At 38.2% G+C, this 22587-nt stretch overlaps 1 protein-coding gene and 1 long non-coding RNA gene across 19 annotated transcripts in view; one reads left to right on the forward strand and one right to left on the reverse strand.

The window, feature by feature from the left end:
- The window catches only part of LOC105471012 (olfactory receptor 5M3), a 377575-nt gene that overhangs the window by 217829 nt on the left and 137159 nt on the right, over positions 1-22587 (forward strand). The window lies entirely within an intron of this gene.
- On the reverse strand, positions 111-17498 carry LOC139357446 (uncharacterized). The gene is made up of 3 exons (XR_011610569.1): positions 17378-17498; positions 10470-10508; positions 111-651 (listed from the first exon to the last, which is right to left on the reverse strand). It is a non-coding gene; the product is annotated as an uncharacterized lncRNA (long non-coding RNA).

A 22587-nucleotide genomic window follows, 5' to 3' on the forward strand; every position in this document is an offset into this window, starting at 1 on the left:
TGCATTTTTCCTTTTTGGTCTGGTTTCTTTCCTTCAACATAATTATTTTGAGATTTATCCATGTTGCAGCATGGGCATTAAGAAACATCCTGACATTTTAAGTGCCACAATTAGACATATTTTTAAAAAGTCCACCAGACAACGTATGGAGGATAAATCAGTGTGGAAAACTGAAGACCAGGAGATTAGTGAGTTTCCCTGGGAAGAGATTACAGGAGGAAAAGGATGAAGAGGGTGCCAATTTTATACTTGTATTAGATATAACTCTCACACTAATTATTTTTCTGGAAGGATGATTTTCAACAGGTCACACCCTTACTAAAATTCTCTAATGGATATTTCATTGCTTATAGAATAATTTCCAAACCCATTAGCCTGATAATTACAATGTTGGCCCCAGTCCATCAGTTCCTGCTTCCCAACACAAAGTCTCTCCTTCAGTAAAAGCATCTTACCAAACACTTGACATTTTTACCTCTATAAATTCCAGCTTTTCTTCTGGTCATACTCTCTTTTGTTCCAAGGTCCAGCTCAGATTGCTTCCTTTCTGAGAAGCCTTTCCCAGTTATCAGACTGGAAGTGACCTCTTTCTTCCCTGATTCAGTAACTCGTACTATGTCTTTGAAAGATGTGTTTATGTCAATAATGACCCTGTGAGTTGAAAGACAAGTAACATAGATCAAATTGATTTAAGGGAAAATGGAATTTACTGTCTGACAAAATGAAAATAAAGAAGGTATTTATTGGCTCACAAAACAGAAAAGTTCAGGATTACATATGACTTCAAGCATGGCTGGTTCTATTGGGCAAAAATTACTTTTTTTCAGGATATTGTCCTAAAGTCTCTTTTTCTCAATGTTCAACTTGGTTCTTCTCCAGGTTGTCTTCATTCTCAGATATATTACTTTCTTGGTCAATGCTAGAAGTTTGGGCTTCAAATTCATACAAAGAGCTTCTCTTTTCTAAAGTGTAAAAATTGCACCCAGATGGACTCTCATTCTGTGGCCCAACAAAGAGTGATACCAGGTGAGCTAGCCTGGATCATGGACCCCACTTGTGACTGAGCCCAAGAAGTTGCAAGTCAGGGTGATGAGGTTGCCTTACTAGAGACACAATCACATTGAAGGAGAGGTAATTCCCCAAAGGAGGACCACAAGATGAGACAGCAGAAGTCTAGTTCCCATATTCTGTTGTATATATATATATATTTTTAAATTTATTTATTATTATTATACTTTAAGTTGTAGGGTACATGTGCATAACGTGCAGGTTACATATGTATACTTGTGCCATGTTGGTATGCTGCACCCATCAACTCGTCATTTACATCAGGTATAACTCCCAATGCAATCCCTCCCCCCTCCCCCCTCCCCATGATAGGCCCCGGTGTGTGATGTTCCCCTTCCTGAGTCCAAGTGATCTCATTGTTCAGTTCCCACCTATGAGTGAGAACATGCGGTGTTTGGTTTTCTGTTCTTGTGATAGTTTGCTAAGAATGATGGTTTCCAGCTGCATCCATGTCCCTACAAAGGACACAAACTCATCCTTTTTGATGGCTGCATAGTATTCCATGGTGTATATGTGCCACATTTTCTTAATCCAATCTGTCACTCATGGACATTTGGGTTGATTCCAAGTCTTTGCTCTGTTGTATATTTTTTATTATGCCATGTGTTAATTATATCTTTTCTGCTGGGATGTCAACTCTTTTTGAGGATAGAAACCTATTAGTCATCTTTCTATATTTTTCTGACTCTATAGGATATATATATATATATATATTTTTTTTAAATTTATTTATTATTATTATACTTTAAGTTGTAGGGTACATGTGCATAACGTGCAGGTTTGTTACATATGTATACTTGTGCTTTGTTGGTGTGCTGCACCCATCAACTCGTCATTTACATCAGGTATAACTCCCAATGCAATCCCTCCCCCCTCCCCCCTCCCCATGATAGGCCCCGGTGTGTGATGTTCCCCTTCCTGAGTCCGAGTGATCTCATTGTTCAGTTCCCACCTATGAGTGAGAACATGCGGTGTTTGGTTTTCTGTTCTTGTGATAGTTTGCTAAGAATGATGGTTTCCAGCTGCATCCATGTCCCTACAAAGGACACAAACTCATCCTTTTTGATGGCTGCATAGTATTCCATGGTGTATATGTGCCACATTTTCTTAATCCAATCTGTCACTGATGGACATTTGGGTTGATTCCAAGTCTTTGCTATTGTGAATAGTGCCGCAATAAACATACGTGTGCATGTGTCTTTATAGCAGCATAATTTATAATCCTTTGGGTATATACCCAGTAATGGGATGGCTGGGTCATATGGTACATCTAGTTCTAGATCCTTGAGGAATCGCCATACTGTTTTCCATAATGGTTGAACTAGTTTACAATCCCACCAACAGTGTAAAAGTGTTCCTATTTCTCCACATCCTCTCCAGCACCTGTTGTTTCCTGACTTTTTAATGATTGCCATTCTAATTGGTGTGAGATGGTATCTCATTGTGGTTTTGATTTGCATTTCTCTGATGGCCAGTGATGATGAGCATTTTTTCATGTGTCTGTTGGCTGTCTGAATGTCTTCTTTTGAGAAATGTCTGTTCATATCCTTTGCCCACTTTTTGATGGGGTTGTTTGTTTTTTTCTTGTAAATTTGTTTGAGTTCTTTGTAGGTTCTGGATATTAGCCCTTTGTCAGATGAGTAGATTGCAAAAATTTTCTCCCATTCTGTAGGTTGCCTGTTCACTCTGATGGTAGTTTCTTTTGCTGTGCAGAAGCTCTTTAGTTTAATGAGATCCCATTTGTCAATTTTGGCTTTTGCTGCCGTTGCTTTTGGTGTTTTAGACATGAAGTCTTTGCCCATGCCTATGTCCTGAATGGTACTACCTAGGTTTTCCTCTAGGATTTTAATGGTATTAGGTCTAACATTTAAGTCTCTAATCCATCTTGAATTAATTTTCGTATAAGGAGTAAGGAAAGGATCCAGTTTCAGCTTTCTACTTACGGCTAGCCAATTTTCCCAGCACCATTTATTAAATAGGGAATCTTTTCCCCATTTCTTGTTTCTCTCAGGTTTGTCAAAGATCAGATGGCTGTAGATGTGTGGTATTATTTCTGAGGACTCTGTTCTGTTCCATTGGTCTATTTCTCTGTTTTGGTACCAGTACCATGCTGTTTTGGTTACTGTAGCTTTGTAGTATAGTTTGAAGTCAGGTAGCGTGATGCCTCCAGCTTTGTTCTTTTGACTTAGGATTGTCTTGGAGATGCGGGCTCTTTTTTGGTTCCATATGAACTTTAAAGCAGTTTTTTCCAATTCTGTGAAGAAACTCGTTGGTAGCTTGATGGGGATGGCATTGAATCTATAAATAACCTTGGGCAGTATGGCCATTTTCACGATATTGATTCTTCCTATCCATGAGCATGGTATGTTCTTCCATTTGTTTGTGTCCTCTTTGATTTCACTGAGCAGTGGTTTGTAGTTCTCCTTGAAGAGGTCCTTTACATCCCTTGTAAGTTGGATTCCTAGGTATTTGATTCTCTTTGAAGCAATTGTGAATGGAAGTTCATTCCTGATTTGGCTCTCTGTTTGTCTGTTACTGGTGTATAAGAATGCTTGTGATTTTTGCACATTAATTTTGTATCCTGAGACTTTGCTGAAATTGCTTATCAGCTTAAGGAGATTTTGGGCTGAGACAATGGGGTTTTCTAAATATACAATCATGTCATCCGCAAACAGGGACAATTTGACTTCTTCTTTTCCTAACTGAATACCCTTGATTTCTTTCTCTTGCCTAATTGCCCTAGCCAGAACTTCCAACACTATGTTGAATAGGAGTGGTGAGAGAGGGCATCCCTGTCTTGTGCCAGTTTTCAAAGGGAATTTTTCCAGTTTTTGCCCATTCAGTATGATATTGGCTGTGGGTTTGTCATAGATAGCTCTTATTATTTTGAGGTACGTTCCATCAATACCGAATTTATTGAGAGTTTTTAGCATGAAGGGCTGTTGAATTTTGTCAAAAGCCTTTTCTGTATCTATTGAGATAATCATGTGGTTCTTGTCTTTGGTTCTGTTTATATGCTGGATTATGTTTATTGATTTGCGAATGTTGAACCAGCCTTGCATCCCAGGGATGAAGCCCACTTGATCATGGTGGATAAGCTTTTTGATGTGTTGCTGAACCCGGTTTGCCAGTATTTTATTGAGGATTTTTGCATCGATGTTCATCAGGGATATTGGTCTAAAATTCTCTTTTTTTGTTGTGTCTCTGCCAGGCTTTGGTATCAGAATGATGTTGGCCTCATAAAATGAGTTAGGGAGGATTCCCTCTTTTTCTATTGATTGGAATAGTTTCAGAAGGAATGGTACCAACTCCTCCTTGTACCTCTGGTAGAATTCAGCTGTGAATCCATCTGGTCCTGGACTTTTTTTGGTTGGTAGGCTATTAATTATTGCCTCAATTTCAGAGCCTACTATTGGTCTATTCAGGGATTCAACTTCTTCCTGGTTTAGTCTTGGAAGAGTGTAAGTGTCCAGGAAATTATCCATTTCTTCTAGATTTTCCAGTTTATTTGCGTAGAGGTGTTTATAGTATTCTCTGATGGTAGTTTGTATTTCTGTGGGGTCGGTGGTGATATCCCCTTTATCATTTTTAATTGCGTCGATTTGATTCTTCTCTCTTTTCTTCTTTATTAGTCTGGCTAGTGGTCTGTCAATTTTGTTGATCTTTTCAAAAAACCAACTCCTAGATTCATTGATTTTTTGGAGAGTTTTTTGTGTCTCTATCTCCTTCAGTTCTGCTCTGATCTTAGTTATTTCTTGCCTTCTGCTAGCTTTCGAATGTGTTTGCTCTTGCTTCTCTAACTCTTTTAATTGTGATGTTAGAGTGTCAATTTTAGATCTCTCCTGCTTTCTCTTGTGGGCATTTAGTGCTATAAATTTCCCTCTACACACTGCTTTAAATGTGTCCCAGAGATTCTGGTATGTTGTATCTTTGTTCTCATTGGTTTCAAAGAACATCTTTATTTCTGCCTTCATTTCGTTATGTACCCAGTAGTCATTCAGGAGCAGGTTGTTCAGTTTCCATGTAGTTGAGCAGTTTTGATTGAGTTTCTTAGTCCTGAGTTCTAGTTTGATTGCACTGTGGTCTGAGAGACAGTTTGTTATAATTTCTGTTCTTGTACATTTGCTGAGGAGTGCTTTACTTCCAATTACGTGGTCAATTTTGGAGTAAGTACGATGTGGTGCTGAGAAGAATGTATATTCTGTTGATTTGGGGTGGAGAGTTCTGTAGATGTCTATTAGGTCTGCTTTCTGCAGAGATGAGTTCAATTCCTGGATATCCTTGTTAACTTTCTGTCTCGTTGATCTGTCTAATATTGACAGTGGAGTGTTGAAGTCTCCCATTATTATTGTATGGGAGTCTAAGTCTCTTTGTAAGTCTCTAAGGACTTGCTTTATGAATCTGGGTGCTCCTGTATTGGGTGCATATATATTTAGGATAGTTAGCTCTTCCTGTTGAATTGATCCCTTTACCATTATGTAATGGCCTTCTTTGTCTCTTTTGATCTTTGATGGTTTAAAGTCTGTTTTATCAGAGACTAGTATTGCAACCCCCGCTTTTTTTTGTTCTCCATTTGCTTGGTAAATCTTCCTCCATCCCTTTATTTTGAGCCTATGTATGTCTCTGCGTGTGAGATGGGTCTCCTGAATACAGCAGACTGATGGGTCTTGACTCTTTATCCAGTTTGCCAGTCTGTGTCTTTTAATTGGAGCATTTAGTCCATTTACATTTAAGGTTAAGATTGTTATGTGTGAACTTGATCCTGCCATTATGATATTAACTGGTTATTTTGCTCGTTAGTTGATGCAGTTTCTTCCTAGCCTCGATGGTCTTTACATTTTGGCATGTTTTTGCAATGGCTGGTACCGGTTGTTCCTTTCCATGTTGAGTGCTTCCTTCAGGATCTCTTGTAAGGCAGGCCTAGTGGTGACAAAATCTCTAAGCATTTGCTTATCTGTAAAGGATTTTATTTCTCCTTCATTTATGAAACTTAGTTTGGCTGGATATGAAATTCTGGGTTTAAAATTCTTTTCTTTAAGAATGTTGAATATTGGCCCCCACTCTCTTCTGGCTTGTAGAGTTTCTGCCGAGAGATCTGCTGTTAGTCTGATGGGCTTCCCTTTGTGGGTAACCCGACCTTTCTCTCTGGCTGCTCTTAAGATTTTTTCCTTCATTTCAACTTTGGTGAATCTGGCAATTATGTGTCTTGGAGTTGCTCTTCTCGAGGAGTATCTTTGTGGCATTCTCTGTATTTCCTGGATTTGAATGTTGGCCTGCCCTACTAGGTTGGGGAAGTTCTCCTGGATGATATCCTGAAGAGTGTTTTCCAACTTGGTTCCATTTTCCCCCTCACTTTCAGGCACCCCAATCAGACGTAGATTTGGTCTTTTTACATAATCCCATACTTCTTGCAGGCTTTGTTCATTTCTTTTTCTTCTTTTTTCTTTTGGTTTCTCTTCTCGCTTCATTTCATTCATTTGATCCTCAATCGCTGATACTCTTTCTTCCAGTTGATCGAGTCGGTTACTGAAGCTTGTGCATTTGTCACGTATTTCTCGTGTCATGGTTTTCATCTCTTTCATTTCGTTTAGGACCTTCTCTGCATTAATTACTCTAGCCATCAATTCTTCCACTTTTTTTTCAAGATTTTTAGTTTCTTTGCGCTGGGTACGTAATTCCTCCTTTAGCTCTGAGAAATTTGATGGACTGAAGCCTTCTTCTCTCATCTCGTCAAAGTCATTCTCCGTCCAGCTTTGATCCGTTGCTGGCGATGAGCTGCGCTCCTTTGCCGGGGGAGATGCGCTCTTATTTTTTGAATTTCCAGCTTTTCTGCCCTGCTTTTTCCCCATCTCTGTGGTTTTATCTGCCTCTGGTCTTTGATGATGGTGATGTACTGATGGGGTTTTGGTGTAGGTGTCCTTCCTGTTTGATAGTTTTCCTTCTAACAGTCAGGACCCTCAGCTGTAGGTCTGTTGGAGATTGCTTGAGGTCCACTCCAGACCCTGTTTGCCTGGGTATCAGCAGCAGAGGCTGTAGAAGATAGAATATTTCTGAACAGCGAGTGTACCTGTCTGATTCTTGCTTTGGAAGCTTCCTCTCAGGGGTGTACTCCACCCTGTGAGGTGTGGGGTATCAGACTGCCCCTAGTGGGGGATGTCTCCCAGTTAGGCTGCTCAGGGGTCAGGGACCCACTTGAGCAGGGAGTCTGTCCCTTCTCAGATCTCAACCTCCGTGTTGGGAGATCCACTGCTCTCTTCAAAGCTGTCAGACAGAGTCGTTTGCGTCTGCAGAGTTTTCTGCTGCTTTTGTTGTTGTATAGTTGTGCCCTGTCCCCAGAGGTGGAGTCTACAGAGACAGGCAGGTTTCCTTGAGCTGCTGTGAGCTCCACCCAGTTCGAGCTTCCCGGCGGCTATGTTTACCTTTAAGCCTCGGCAATGGCGGGCGCCCCTCCCCCAGCCTCGCTGCTGCCTTGCCGGTAGATCACAGACTGCTGTGCTAGCAATGAGGGAGGCTCCGTGGGTGTGGGACCCTCCCGGCCAGGCGTGGGATATGATCTCCTGGTGTGCCTCTTTGCTTAAAACGCAGTATTGGGGTGGGAGTTACCCGATTTTCCAGGTGTTGTGTGTCTCAGTTCCCCTGGCTAGGAAAAGGGATTCCCTTCCCCCTTGCGCTTCCCAGGTGAGGCAATGCCTCGCCCTGCTTCAGCTCTCGCTGGTCGGGCTGTAGCAGCTGACCAGCACCGATCGTCCAGCACTCCCCAGTGAGATGAACCCAGTACCTCAGTTGAAAATGCAGAAATCACCGGTCTTCTGTGTCGCTCGCGCTGGGAGTTGGAGACTGGAGCTGTTCCTATTCGGCCATCTTGCTCCGCCCCCCGACATATATTTTTTTTAATGACCTGCACATACTGATGGCCTTGTCCCTTTTAGGGAGATCATTAGACACACACACACACACACACACACACACACACTCACACACACACACACACACAAATATACACACATTTATTCATATCTTTGAAATACAACTGTACACATTTAATAGTATTGCTGTTTTGTATCCTGCTTTTATCCACTTAACATCTTTTTTCTTAATATTTTCCCTATGTAAAATATTCTTTTTAAAAAACACAATTTTAAATGGCTACATAATTTTCCAAATTGAGAATGTACCATCCTTTATTTAGAAATGCCATTGTTATTGGTTATGTGAATCTCCAGTTGTTTCCATTATTAGTAATGCTGTAATGAAACCCTTTTTGATAGTATTTATTTGCATTATTTCTGTAGGATAAATGCCTTGAGTAGGCAATGCTGCGTTAAAGGGTTTGACTGTTTTTAAAGTTATTGACACCTTTTATCAAATTACCTTTCAGAATTTATGCTAAAGTTATTGACACCTCTTATCAAATTACCTCTCAGCATTTATACTGCCATTAAAAGTTTCATTAAAGGCTTAATAACTGCAAAGCCAAAGGAGTGCATCTTTCTAAGTTTCTTGATTTATATTGCCATAAATATATATTGCCATCTACTCTGAGGTTACTTTCCAGAATGTACTATCTTACTAGCTGGATTCAATGACTGATGACTATACTCCTTCCCAGAGTTGGGGTTGGTGCTGAGCTTCTAATAGGTGCTTATGAGATGCTTGTGGATTTATTTCTGTTGATACTGCGTAAATTGCTTGGACCAGAGCAGAACTTAAAGAAATAAACAAAGAGAGCTTACATGTTTGGTGTGTAGGAAACAACACTCCTACACAACACTTCTACACATTCAGGAGGAGAAATGTTAAATGTTGAATGAACACATCCAGCAGAAATGCTGTATCTCCTGAACAACATTTCCAATAGTATACAAATCAATATGATTCAACATTTATATATATATAAATATATATATAAATATATATAATATGTATAATTATATAATATATATAAATTATATATAATATATAAATTATATATATAAATATATATATAAGTATATATATAAACATACACAAATATATACATATGGTGACTATGGAGAAAAATAATAAAAGTGCTTTTAATGGTGAAATGGTTCAGGCCTATCCTCTCCAAAAAGCCTTCTCCACCTACCAAAGCCCTGGGAAATCTCTTCCTTTCAACTCCCTCTAAAATCTGTAGTGTGCTTCTATTCATTTGGCAGATAGCCAAGGTGACTTGGACTGTTAATTACCTAATAAACGATTACCTAATAAACTATTATACCAGCAAGAACGAAGACCATATAATGTTAGATGAACCCAAAGAGAATGAACTTGAGAGATCCTAGATATATGAATGTAAATATAAGAAACTGTGAGTGGGTCTTGAGTATTTATGGGGAACAGTGTCATTTTAATCACAATAATTAAATTAAATTACAACCAAAAAACTTGGAAAGCATGATGATCAGCCCATCTGAAATCTTTATGGTCTTCAAAGGACAAATAATTCAAAGGCATTGAGGAAAGAACCAGGCAAATTTTAAACTGGCCCCTTTCCACCACTCCCTTTTAATTGGTTACTGTGTGTACCTCCTGGAGTAAACACTCAAGGTGGCAAATATATTCAGCTCACATTTATCGTGTTTCTACTGCTGGTTACATGCTTCACATTTGCTATTTTATTCTTCATCATAATAGACAGATAGGTATTTTCATTCCATCTCATAGACTGAACTAAGTATTCACTATGCCTCAGATATGTGTTAAATGTCTTGCATACCTTATCAAATTTTAAAAAGTATATGAGATAAGAACTGTTGTTTGCTATAATTTATGATGGATTGGGAAGGTTAAGTCCCTTACTGGATATTATAGCCATATCATTAACTGACAGATCCAGTTGCTTCCAGGTTTATTAAAAGTACTAATTTCTCATATTAGGTCAACTAGTCTCACTAGGAAGTTTGGTTCTTTGCACTTGGCTGGAATTAGTTTATCTCAGGGTAATGCTATGTGTTATCACATGGTAATCAGCAGCTCCAAATAACCGTGACTTATATCCTTTAGAAGTAAAAGCTGGAAACAGAAATTTACCTTTCAAAGAAAATGATATTTAATGATAGAATATGTTTGATTGAGGAGACTCTGCTTGATGTACAATAATTGTTATTTTCCTTAATAACTACCTCTTGTGCACTTTGAAACCTCCCTTTCCAGGTTAGCAGTGGATTCCTTTAATATTATTGTAGTCAGATGTCTTAGCTGTGAAGTCATTTTAGTTATTAAAACAATCTCATTTGGGTTATTTTCACAAAGTGCTTCTATTTTAAAACATCAGCCTTGTAAATGGATCTCTCATGAATTGTTAATGGGAAGGTAAAATGGTACAGTCTCATTATAAAACAGTTTGGTGTTTTTTTTTATAAAGGCAAATATGCACTTACCATATGAATGATCCAGCAATCACATTCCTGGGTATTTCTCTGAAAGAAATGAAAACTTATGTTCACACAAAAAGATGAACACAAAAGCTCATAGCAGCTTTATTTATAACAGCCAAGAAATGGAAACAATCCAGACATCCTTCAACAAGTAAATCATTAAATAAACTTTGGTACATCCATACAATGGGCTATTATTCATCAGTTATAAGGAATAAACTATTGATACATACAACAACTTAAGATGACTGAAGTGCATTATGCTGAATGAAAAAACAATAAACAAAACCTCAAAGGGCAATATACTATATAATTATATTTATATACAATTATTGGAATGACTAAATTATAGGAATAAAGAATAGATCAGTGTTTATTAGAGACTGGGGTTGAAGGAAAGGTGTGCCTATTAAGGCGTAACACATGAGAGAGTTTCTTTGTGGATTTGGAGCAGTTCTGTATCTTGATTATGGTGATGGGTGCTTGAGTCTACCCATGTGGTAAAATGTCACAGAACTATATACCAAAGCAAATAAACAGACGAAAAGAGTGCACGTATATCCTGGTGAAATCCAAACAATATCTGCACCTGAGTTAACAGTATTATTGCATCACAGTCACTTTTCCAGTTTTGGCCATATACTATGGTTATATAACATTATTATTGGAAGAAGTTAGCTGAAGAGTATATGGGGACTTTATACTATAATTTTTGCAACTCTTGTGAGTCTTAAACTATTTCAAAATAAAAAGTTATTTTAAAAATCAATCTCATGTTCAGTTTAAAGCTCCACCCACACTACCCCAAAACCTTCCACAAGCTGGCCTGGGGATTCCAAGTGCTTTCCTTTCTATTCCCTTTATTGCTAGGGAGGAGAGGAGAGAGTAAAAATAAGATGTTTCTATTTCCAGCCGCTCTTGGTGAGTTGGCTTTCTTTTTCTTTGTTGTAACTGCTGTTCCCTTGTATCAGAGTTTCTCAGCCTCAGCACTATGGAAAGTTTGGACCAGATAATTCTCCGTTGCTGGGAATGGAGGGTGGGGAGCCTGTCCTAAGTATTCCTGGCCTCTTACCACTAGATATCAGTAGCAAGCCTCCCACTTCCTCCCCAGCCAAGTCATGGCATTTAGTCTGTCTTCAGATATCGCCTATGGTTCATAAGGGACAAAGTCACTTCTGGTTGAGAATCACTGCCTTATATGCCATTCCCATAACGGCAAGGATGTGGAGGCAAGGAAAGCATGGATGAATGAGGCTCCCATATGCTTCATCAAAGAAAAGACTCAACTCCTAACAACGCTTGAACATTTGGCTTCAACTTTTAGCTGACTCACAGCTGATGACAAAATAGTGTTCTTATACCATGCTGGTCTGCAGTAAGCATGCAGCCACTAATTTTGTCTTCCTGCCTGACTCTTTCTAGGGCTTACAGGATTTCTCTTCTTTCCTGGGGGGGCTGCAGATGCTGTCTTTTGCCAGACCATGCCACAACGTTAAGTAAAAATAAAATCTTTGTAAATATAGTGACTATGGAGAAAAATAATAAAAGTGCTTTTAATGGTGAAATGGTTCAGGCCTATCCTCTCCAAAAAGCCTTCTCCACCTGCCAAAGCCCTTGGAAATCTCTTCCCTTCAATTGCCTCTAATATCTGTAGTGTGCTTCTTTTCTATTCATTTGGCAGATAGCCAAGGTGACTTGGACTGTTAATTACCTAATAAATAATTACCAGTAAACTATTGTACCAACAAGAATGAAGACCATATGATGTTAGATGAACCCAGAGCAAATGAACTTGAGAGATCCTAGAGTTCAACTCCCTCATTTAACAGATGAGGGACAGAGAAGTTAAAGACTTACCCAGCATTATACATTGAGTAAGTTACAGACCCAGACTGTACCCAGGATCTGCAACTCAGTGTCAGTGACCTGTAAATAAAAGTCTTTCCCAAAGATAAGGGAGCTATATTGACCATATAATATGGTAGTTAAGAGTTTTAACTATGGAGCCAGATAGATTTAGGTTAAAATTTCAGTTCCACCATTAAACCGACTGTGTGATATTGGGCAAAATTTGTCACCTCTCTGAACCTCATCTGTAAAATTAAGATTATGATAGAATCTAATTTGCAGACTTATTGGTGAGGATTAATTAACATAATGTATTTAAAAGTGTTAGGACAGTGGTTTGCCCATAGCAGACACTCCTTCCTCCTCATTATCACCTTCACCATCATCACAGCAAGCGTTTAGGAGTTTGGAGAACACTTTCACATACACTGAATCCTCCTAACCTACATGTGGCTTTTCAAAGTGGGTGTTAGTGACATTTTATAGATGAGGAAATAGGTTCAGAAGATGAAGATACTTGACGAAATCCACACATCCTGTCAGCATGAAAACACAAGCGTAGGTCTCCTGACACCAAGACAAGTGCTTTTCCTTCAGAGCTTCCCACTTCCCAGTGAAGATTTTTGTCCTTGATGGCTATCTCAGGGTTTTGCATGTGCTAGATTTAGAATAAATATATGCTGGGGTCAATTCTTATACTGTTTCTTCCTTCTCCCTTGCTAACATATTAGCTAAGAAATCTTAGGTGACAAGTCCTTATTTCATATACCTTAATAGGCCACACATATGTGGTTGCAGCTGAATCCACAACTTGTTTTCCGTAAATACTTATTGTTGTACATGAAGTCGTGGTAGCCATGGGAGATGTATTGTGAGCTCTGATGTTGTGGAACTTGTTATCTAGAGAACATATTATCTAGGGAGCTTATTAGCTTGGGAGCTTATTATCTAGAGAGCTTTGCAAAGGTCAGAAGCAGAAGCCCAAATTAGAGCAAATGTCAGGCCGTGGTGTGGGGCAGGAAAAGATCACCAGGCCAGGGCTCATTAAATGCTCTTTGTCACATCAATTATGGACACACAAAACAACCAAAAACAAAGGAGGAAAGAGAAGAATACGTGGGGGAGAGAGTGGAAGTATTTTCAATAATTCAAAATGCCTGAAGGAAAATGGTCTCTTACCATAGGATTAATAAAAAGGCCAGGTTTCTTTGCTTTTTATTTGTGCAGTATAAATAATGAAAGTTGTGCTTAATAAGGTTTTAACACGGAGTTGAGAGTTATATGACTTTCTCACTATTCTCTAAATGAAGAAACCTTCCTCTGAGGCTTAAGCCACAGATATAAAAATTCTTTTTGGAGAAGTTGAAAATGAAGGCCTGTAAACCTGGAGCTTTTGAATGAGAGAGGGAGAGCAGTGGTGTGGAAAGAGTAGGAGAGGTAACGAATACAGGATCATGTTTGTACCTTGGTAGCTTGATAGGATTTGGATTTTACTTGAAGTACAACTGGTCATCATTGAAAGGTTTTAAGTAGCTGAAGGACATGATCCGATTTAAGATTTTCAAGGATCATTCATTCTGGATACTGTGTAGAAAGAGGATGGAGAAGAATGTAAGTGACAAGTTAGGAAACCCTTGCACTAGTCCAGGGAAGAGATGATGGTAGATTGTGTAAGAAGAGTGGCAATGGAAATGGAGAGCTGTCCAACTGAATTCATCCTTCAAGATTCTTCCGTAATTTATTGCTTTTCTAACCAGGAAGAAAACCCTAAAGTTGAATTTTAAAAAGGCAGTTCCTGGGTCCATATAACTATTCCACTATATTTCTATAATACCTAATGCTTAATCCTATCAGAACCTGTATTACATTGAATCATATATAATTGCCATTTTTTGCATGTCAAACTGCTCAAATATTGTTAGTTTCATATGGTTCAGTGTATCAGTGGAAGATATTCTTGTGGCATGTCTATTTTATGCTAGCCTTAGCTGGTTTCTACTACACCGTAAGTGTCTCTTTAATTGTCCAGCTTTGCTACTACACAGGTAACCCCCTTCCCAGTGTTACTGGTGGGTCTATGTTCTGAGAGCTCCCAAGATGGCGGCAAGCCTTTTGTTCTCTGACCTGAGGTTCTTGGCTTCATGGATTTCAAGGAATGGAACCTTGGGCCATGTGGTGAGTGTTATAGCTCTATTAGAGGCCATGGGTCATGGAAGAGAACCGTGGAACCCAGCGACTAGTGTTCAGCTCAATTAGAATGAACCTGGACATTCAGCCATGCAGGAACAACGGCGAGCCTCTAGCCCTATTGGGAGCAGCAATGGGTGCCTCGCTGGATCAGAAGTATAGTGGTTGCCCTGCTTGATCTGGAGGGGTGGAAGTCAGCTGTGGGTCTGCAACGGTGATGATCAATAGTGGTGGATGGTGAGCAAAAGCTCAGCTTGAGCCGGAACAAACACAGACCAGAAGAGAGTGCAGTTGCAAGATTTTAATAGAGTGAAAACAGAGCTCGCCTACAATGGGAGGGGACCTGAAGGGGGTGGCCACTGCTGGCTCTAATGCTTGGGCTTACAGCCTGATCATGGTCCCTCTCCCTGTGCTCTCAGGTGATAGATGACTGACTATTTCTTTACCTCCTGCTTTTAGCCTAGTTGGTACTTTAGTGAGCTCTCTTTACTACCTGATTGGTTGGGTGTGAGCTGAGTTACAAGCCCCGTGTTTAAAGGTGGGTGCAGTCACCTTCCCCAGCTAGACTTAGGAATTCTTAGTCAGCCTAGGAAATCCAGCTAGTCCTGTCTCTCACCAGTACCCTGCCCCCACTCCTGCCACACATACACAATTAAGGGCAGAGACCATGACTTTCCTATTTCCATTTTCAACCACCTGTACAGTGACTGGAAGATTTTAGCAGGAAGAACATTATTATATAGCATTATATATAGCAAGAAGAAGTTGGCCCAAAAAGGTTGGTGTCTGGTTAAATCATGGGGAAGATGAATAGAATCAGAATAGTTTCAGAATCAAATACTCTGGTTCAAATGTTACTGTCCTCATTTTTGTTAATTGGTTGAAAAGATAAAGAAGAAGAAGGGGTAAGAAGAATTCTGTGATCTGCACCAAAACCTAAAAGGGCACTGATACCATCACTTGAGCCAAACTCCCAAGAATATATGTAGGAAATCATTCTAAAGTTGAAATCTAGCTCCTTGTGGAGCATGGTGTGTTTTACAAAATTAATTTGTTCTTTGGAACATTCCCCCCAATGGTTCAAATAGAAATGGTTGGATTTGAAAGAAAATGGTTGGCTTTTGGTTTATAGTCTCCACTGGGGGAATGGGCTGAATGGTGCACCCAGTAACAGTCTTTTACCAGAGAAAGTGGAATTGGCAACTTGAGATCAGGGTATGCAACTATGCAAAAGCAGTATGTGTTCTCAGCTGGGCCTGCTGCTGTGTGGGATTGCATTTCATGAGGAGGGAGGTTACACTGCAGTGGAATTTCCTCTGCTAATCCTGTGAGATCCACCATGACCTTGTCAGCACCTAGTGCATGTGATCTCTGAACTTACTGCTGTGAAACCTGAATATCTGAGACTGCTCTCAGTCAATTAGGAAGTTTATTTTGCCAAAGTTAAGGACACACCTATGACACAGCCTCAGGAGGTCCTGAAGACGTGTATCTAAGGTTGTGGAGTTACAGCTTGCTTTTATACATATTAGGGAGACATCAATTAATATGTGTAAGATGTACATTAATTTGGTCCAATAAGGCAGGACAACTCAAAGTAGGGGTTTCCATGTTAGAAGTAGATAAAGACAGAAGGTTACATTCGTTTGAGTCCTTGATCAGCCTTCCACTATATACACAATTTAGTCTAGCTAGGCGAATCTGCATTTTTACATAAGCAGTAGGGAAGAGGAAACAGATATGAATTTGCCTCAGGTGAGTGTCAGAATGATGACTTTTGAGTTCTGTCTGTCCTTTGTCCACAAGGGATTTCTCTGTGGGCAAATTGTGAGGGAGGAATGTAGCTTCTTATCTTTGTAGCTATCTTATTTAGGAATAAAATGGGGGGCAGGCTTTTGCCCTAAGCAGTTTCCAGCTTGACTTTTCCCTTTGACTTAGTGATTTGGGGCATCCAGTTCTGCCCCTGCCGCCCACCCCGCTTTTCTTTTTAAAATCTTTTGGAGAAAGAATTTGAGAAGAAAATGAGTCTCTGGTCTCAGGTTTTGCCTAATCTCTCATGGCTAGGATGATTTTATCCCCAGATGAGTAAGTCCCACTGTATTAGGAAAGCTCATTTTTAGCAGGTTGTGAAGTCTCACGTTCTATGAAGAGAACATAAGAGAAGAAGGGAGAAAAACAACAGCAAACAAAAAAGAAACAATCCTGGAAAATTGTAATAGGTCATATTACTCTGAAGTCCATGCATCAGTAGGCAGGTATGAAAGTGGCTATGTATGTAAATAGGTTGCTGTTATTTTCTTCTGAAGTTTAAGTTGTCCAGCTTCAGTTTGCAGGACTTTAAGAAATCACAGCTTAGTTTTCAGTGATTCTAAATTAGGAAAAATGGGGGTGGGGAGTGAGAGAAACAGAAATAAGGAAAAAGATTGAAAACATTATTTTGGAGACCTGTAGCCACGAAATATTAGAATTCAGTCCAAACTGTGGAAAATAATAAAAATTGAAAACCATTAGGCAAGACTAGAATCTAGTAATAGGTATACTATACTTTTTAAAACATAATTTTTCTCTCTCAAGAGAGAGAGAAAAAGTTTTACTAAAGACAAATCATGGTAGGACCAATTTGGTTTATCATATGTGGCCTGATTATCTGTATAAAGTGCAGCAAGAATAATTATTTTTTCATATAGGCCTTTTTAATTGGCTTTCATGGAACTTTGTTCCATAGAAAGAATCTCAGATAAGACTTCTTTAAAGCCAAACCCAGCCATGGCTTTGTACCATCAAATAACTATGAGTTGGGTAAATTCCTCTCCTTTTGAGGTCCCAAGATAACTTGGGACTCCTAAGTCTGTCAAAAAGTGATGTTCTTTACTTACCACAGGTCAGGAGCTCTGTCCAGAGACTGTGTAGACAAGGTAAGAGGCCAATTTTCCTAAGGGGCTTTTATTAGCTCCAAAAGTCAAGTTTGATTCCTTAAAGGAAAGCACACCATTCCAGTCAAAGCCTTGGTAAAATACCCAGTTTCTGCAATAGTGTCTTGTTGCAAAAGAAAACAGGCATATTGCACTTGTGCAAATAAATCTACTGTCATAAGTTAAGAATACTCACAAATAGTTTCCAAATTCTGGAAAATTCAGGCAGAGAGAAATAAATATGCTCCAAATTTTGTTCACAGGAGTATACTTTACTCAATTCCTACAAGCTGTAAATAGCTCAAAAAGTTTTCTTTCTTTTTTTTCTTTTTTTTTTTTTGAGACAGAGTCTCACTCTGCCCCCTAGGTTTGAGTTCAGTGGTGCAATCTTGGCTCACTGAAAACTCTGCCTCCTGGATTCAAGTGATTCTTTCATTTCATTTCAGCCTCCCCAGTAGCTGAAACTATAGGTGTGCACCACCATGCCTGGCTAATTTTTGTATTTTCTGGTAGAGATGGGGTTTCACCATGTTGGCCAGGCTGGTCTCAAACTTCTGACCTCAGATGATCTACCTACCTCAGCCTCCCAAAGTGCTGAGATTACAGGTGTGAGCCACCACACCCTGCCCAAATGTTTTCTTGACTCTGAAAAACAAAACAAAGGATCAGCAATGTCTTAAGCAAAAAAGGTCAAAACAGATTATTCCAGTCTTCTATTAGTTCAGTCCATGCAGTAAACTCCTGTTCTACATGATATTCGCGAACATTCCATCTCTCCATGAGAGTACTGAAAGTGTTTTCCCCTATTCTTATGTCACAAGCTCAAAGGTATCAGAACCCTGCATTCAAGAACACCTGTTAGAGTTTTATAGCTGGTTCTAAAACTACGGTCTAAAGAAGACCAAAACAACAATTGTCTGTGGATGACAAAATGTTTTAAAGGTGCCATAGTCAAAGACACAATTGACATGGAAATTTGTTACCTCTGTGGCCACAATGTTTTAACATAACAATTATAATTATTACTGATAAAGTACACTAAATCATATCAGAATAATAGGAGTTTCCCATAATTTTGAAAGACATACTAATAATGTATTTATACAAATACAGTCCAAATACAGTCCAAAGGAAGCCAAACACCATTTCATATTTGACAATGCTTCCTGTATGATTTTTATACTAAATAAGTCAAATATGTCACTTTTGGACTTTAGGTAACCTAGTATCTTAAAGGATTAATTAGATCAGAAAAAAAAATTTATAATTTGGTTTTGAAAAGTTTGTCAAATATCAAAGATTTAAAATGCTTGATATCACAAAATAACATCACAGATCATTGTAAAATAAGTTATTCATTTAACCAAAGTGGTAACTCAAGGATTTCAAAAAAAGGTGTAAAACCTTTTGTTCTTTAAGAGAGGAGATTTAATACTTCAAACAATAAGCCCAAATAAAAACAGCATGAGGCAAATTAAAATTTTCAAAATTTTATAAACAATCTATAAAATTGTAATAATCTTGATCAAAAGATAAAATTTCCATAAACCTTTCATAACCTTAATTAAGGAGTGTGTTAATGCTTCAAGAAAACTCTGTTACTCTGACACAGGGGCCCATATGCTGGTCTTGCATCAGTGTGCCTTTGATATTAACAGTTGATTTATGGAGAAACTGAAATTATTTTCTCTTTCAAAATTGGTCCTTACAATTTTACATGCCCACCTCTTCTGTGATAGTTCCCAGGCCATGAGAAGTGGAATATCTTTAATTTCTGGCCTGGTGTCTTGTGAACACAATTTACTGTGATTTGCATCTTTGAGTGGGTCTGAAGATGAGGGTTTAAGTGCCGTCAGTGTTAAGATTTAGCAAGACTTGGTGTCTTTTTTAGACCCAGGCATCAAAGCCCTGTAACTTAATGGCACAAAGACTTAAAAGCACATACAGAAAGTTGCATGTATGTAATAACCTGAATTAATTTTTTTAAAATCTCAGTTTTTCATAAGCAAACCAAACTTAGGAATAATGACATAGGAATTATTTCAATAAAGCATAAGATCTGTTTATTAGTCCAGTTCCCTAAAGGCAAAAGAAAAGACCTTTTGTAGTGTGATTGCTCTTCCCTATGAGGACTATTACATTGGAAGGAAACATTTCCTTTAGATCTTTAAGATATAACTTTTTTTTTTTTTTAAAGCATCAAACCACAACAGTTAGAACTCGAAGTGGGGAGAAAAAACTGACAGGAACTGAAAATGAGTTGAAGGATAGAGTTATTATTTCAGGACTTTTAAAGGGGGAGAGAAAGCTGAAAACAGCAAGATGCAATAAAAGTTGAACTTTGCAGAAAAAATTATAATGTCTTGTAATTTATTAATCATGTAAAGCAATATCTTAAGAAAATTTTGTAGTTTGAACCAGTTATTTAGTGTATAATTTTTTTAATCAAAAGCAAATCTTCAGAAAAATGATTGTTACTTCCCTTTAATTATAGAAAACTTGATCGTATAAAAGATTTTTAAAATAAGTCCTCTTATTATGATTTACACAGAGCATTCATGGCATACTTGAACTTTCTGGTTTGTCTTAAACATCTCTTTTTCTTAAACAACCAGTCATTTTATTCTAGGATAAAATTTACTCTACAAGATTCTGTCTCATATAAAATTATTTTTGTGTAAGCATTCTTACCAAAAATACCTCTTTAGTTCTGTAACTTTCTTCATATCTCTTTTATTTTCTGGTTCCTTTTACTTTGTTTTATATATAACCTTTTAAATAAGCTATGAATTAGAACAAGACATTTACCTTTTAATAAGAACATCTTTTTAAAGTTTTTTTTTTTTTATTTATTTTTATTTTTTTATTTTTTTATTGAGACGGAGTCTCGCTCTGCCGCCCAGGCTGGAGTGCTGTGGCCGGATCTCAGCTCACTGCAAGCTCCGCCTCCCGGGTTCCCGCCATTCTCCTGCCTCAGCCTCCCGAGTAGCTGGGACTACAGGCGCCCGCCACCTCGCCCGGCTAGTTTTTTGTATTTTTTAGTAGAGACGGGGTTTCATCGTGTTAGCCAGGATGGTCTCGATCTCCTGACCTCCTGATCCGCCCGTCTCGGCCTCCCAAAGTGCTGGGATTACAGGCTTGAGCCACCGCGCCCGGCCATCTTTTTAAAGTTTTTAAAATAATTTTTTAAATTTGAAAATTTCTCAAACACTTGGTATCTATTAATAATTTTAGATCCTAAATTATATGACAAATTTGTTTACATGCATTTAATCTGCTACATTTGCCTAATTAACTTATTTAATAGTTTACCGAGATTACTGTGATAGTCATTATTTAAAGTTATTTCCCTGTTAACCATTTTTATAGCTGTGAATTTCAAGTGTTACTTAAGTAAGAACCTTAAGGTTAAATATAAGGGTACATTTTTAAACAATAATTTAGGATTTAGTTGCTTTCATTACACCAACAATATTCCATGTCTTATTTATCAAAAATTTACACAAGCAAAGATCATTCTGTCTTGGGCTGTGTTTTATAGTTTTGTAACCCTTAAGGTCAATCTCATAGTATTCTGCAGGAATAAGCAAAAAAACTACTTGATCAATAAATGCAAATAAAATTGTGACATCAATTATGCAAATAAATGCAAATAAAAATGCTAACAGTTCTTAAGACATTTCTAATGTTATTTTACCAATAATTTTAAAGCCAGCTTATTTATTAAAAGCTTACTTAAGTCATTTGATCTTGGAAAACCATTTGACTTTTCTTTAAGAAAGTATTTGATTTAAGTGCTTTTATTTTTCTTTAAGCCAATTAATTAGAGGTATTTTACATATTTTCAATAGTGAAACATTGTATGCACAACAAATGAATACATAACGTATTAGGCATGCCAATAGAAGTACATCTTACAGGTTCATAAGACCTCTTCTTTTTCTTGTCTTAAACTTAAAATACAAATTATTGATAACCTATTTCATTACCCTAGGCAGTTGTCAGCTGAAAAGCTCTGAATTTTCAGGGTAAAGGAAACCACTCTTAGGTGAAAATCAGATAGCAAAATTTACATCTCAAACTATAGAGAGAAAAAATCTGGTGTGCTAAAGGGAAATGAAAATCAATTCAATTGCCAGTAAAGCATAAAACACAGAATTATAGAAGTCTTTTAAATATATATATATGCACGCACACACATACACACACACACAAAAGATTCTATAGCTTTTACTTTAGAACTCTAGCCATGAGATAGATAAAATTCACTGGTTTCCAAAAAAAAAAAAAAAAAAAAAGTCTTGGATTCAAATAGTGGTTTTTATCTCAGTAGAAAAGTAACAGCAGATTTGAAGCAGGCAGAAAAGACATTAGAGGAAAAGAGAACTTAGGAATTCCAGAGATCTTGGGGGTCTTTTTCCTTGATGCCATAGACCATAATATTTCCATTTTACACAAACTCTATCTAGCAAGTAGAGGTGCCATAAAACCGATGGAGTACCTGAAAGGGGGTCATTTTCTTCTCATTGGTAGATTATTTGTTTCCCACTTCTTTTTTTATTAAAAGGAGGAACTGAGCTGTGGACTAGGGTTTTGTAGAGTGGGTGAAAGTGGGCTGCTTGCAGGCAGGACTCCACGGTGAGCCACTACTGAGTCCTTGTCACCGTCTTATGTGTCTCAGTTTCTCTCTAAAGGTCTAGCACCTCCAGGAGGGCTCTAGTGCAGAATGATCAGCTCCTTTATGTGCTTCCTGTATGAGTCTTTCTTTAAACTAATTTTGTTGGGGGTTCCCTGTAGGGCCTCTGCCTGTCACAGGGGGTCAGGACCCCCAGACACTCCCACAAGGTCCCCAGTCACCCAAAGGGTGCCTTTTGGTTGGGAGGAGCAAAATGCCCTTTCTCTTCTTAGCCGAGGAAACTCAGTCTCTCATTTACCTGTGTAAACAACCGTTCAGTTCCTCACAAAAATGTACACAGGCAAGCCAAATCAAGATTGATTTTGGGAGAAAAAGCAATGGAAAAGACCCTTTAGAATGCACTTCCGAATTAAAAGTAGGATCCTTAACTTCCTTGGAAAGAAAATAAACAACAAAACAACCAAGACCACATTCTGTAAAGTGTCCTTATCCACCCCTAAATTTGTAGCTCCCATCTGCCATTACACAAGCCAAGGTT

The sequence above is a fragment of the Macaca nemestrina genome, chromosome 12 (assembly GCF_043159975.1).
Source record: "Macaca nemestrina isolate mMacNem1 chromosome 12, mMacNem.hap1, whole genome shotgun sequence".
In the NCBI taxonomy this organism is placed as follows: Eukaryota; Metazoa; Chordata; class Mammalia; order Primates; family Cercopithecidae; genus Macaca; species Macaca nemestrina.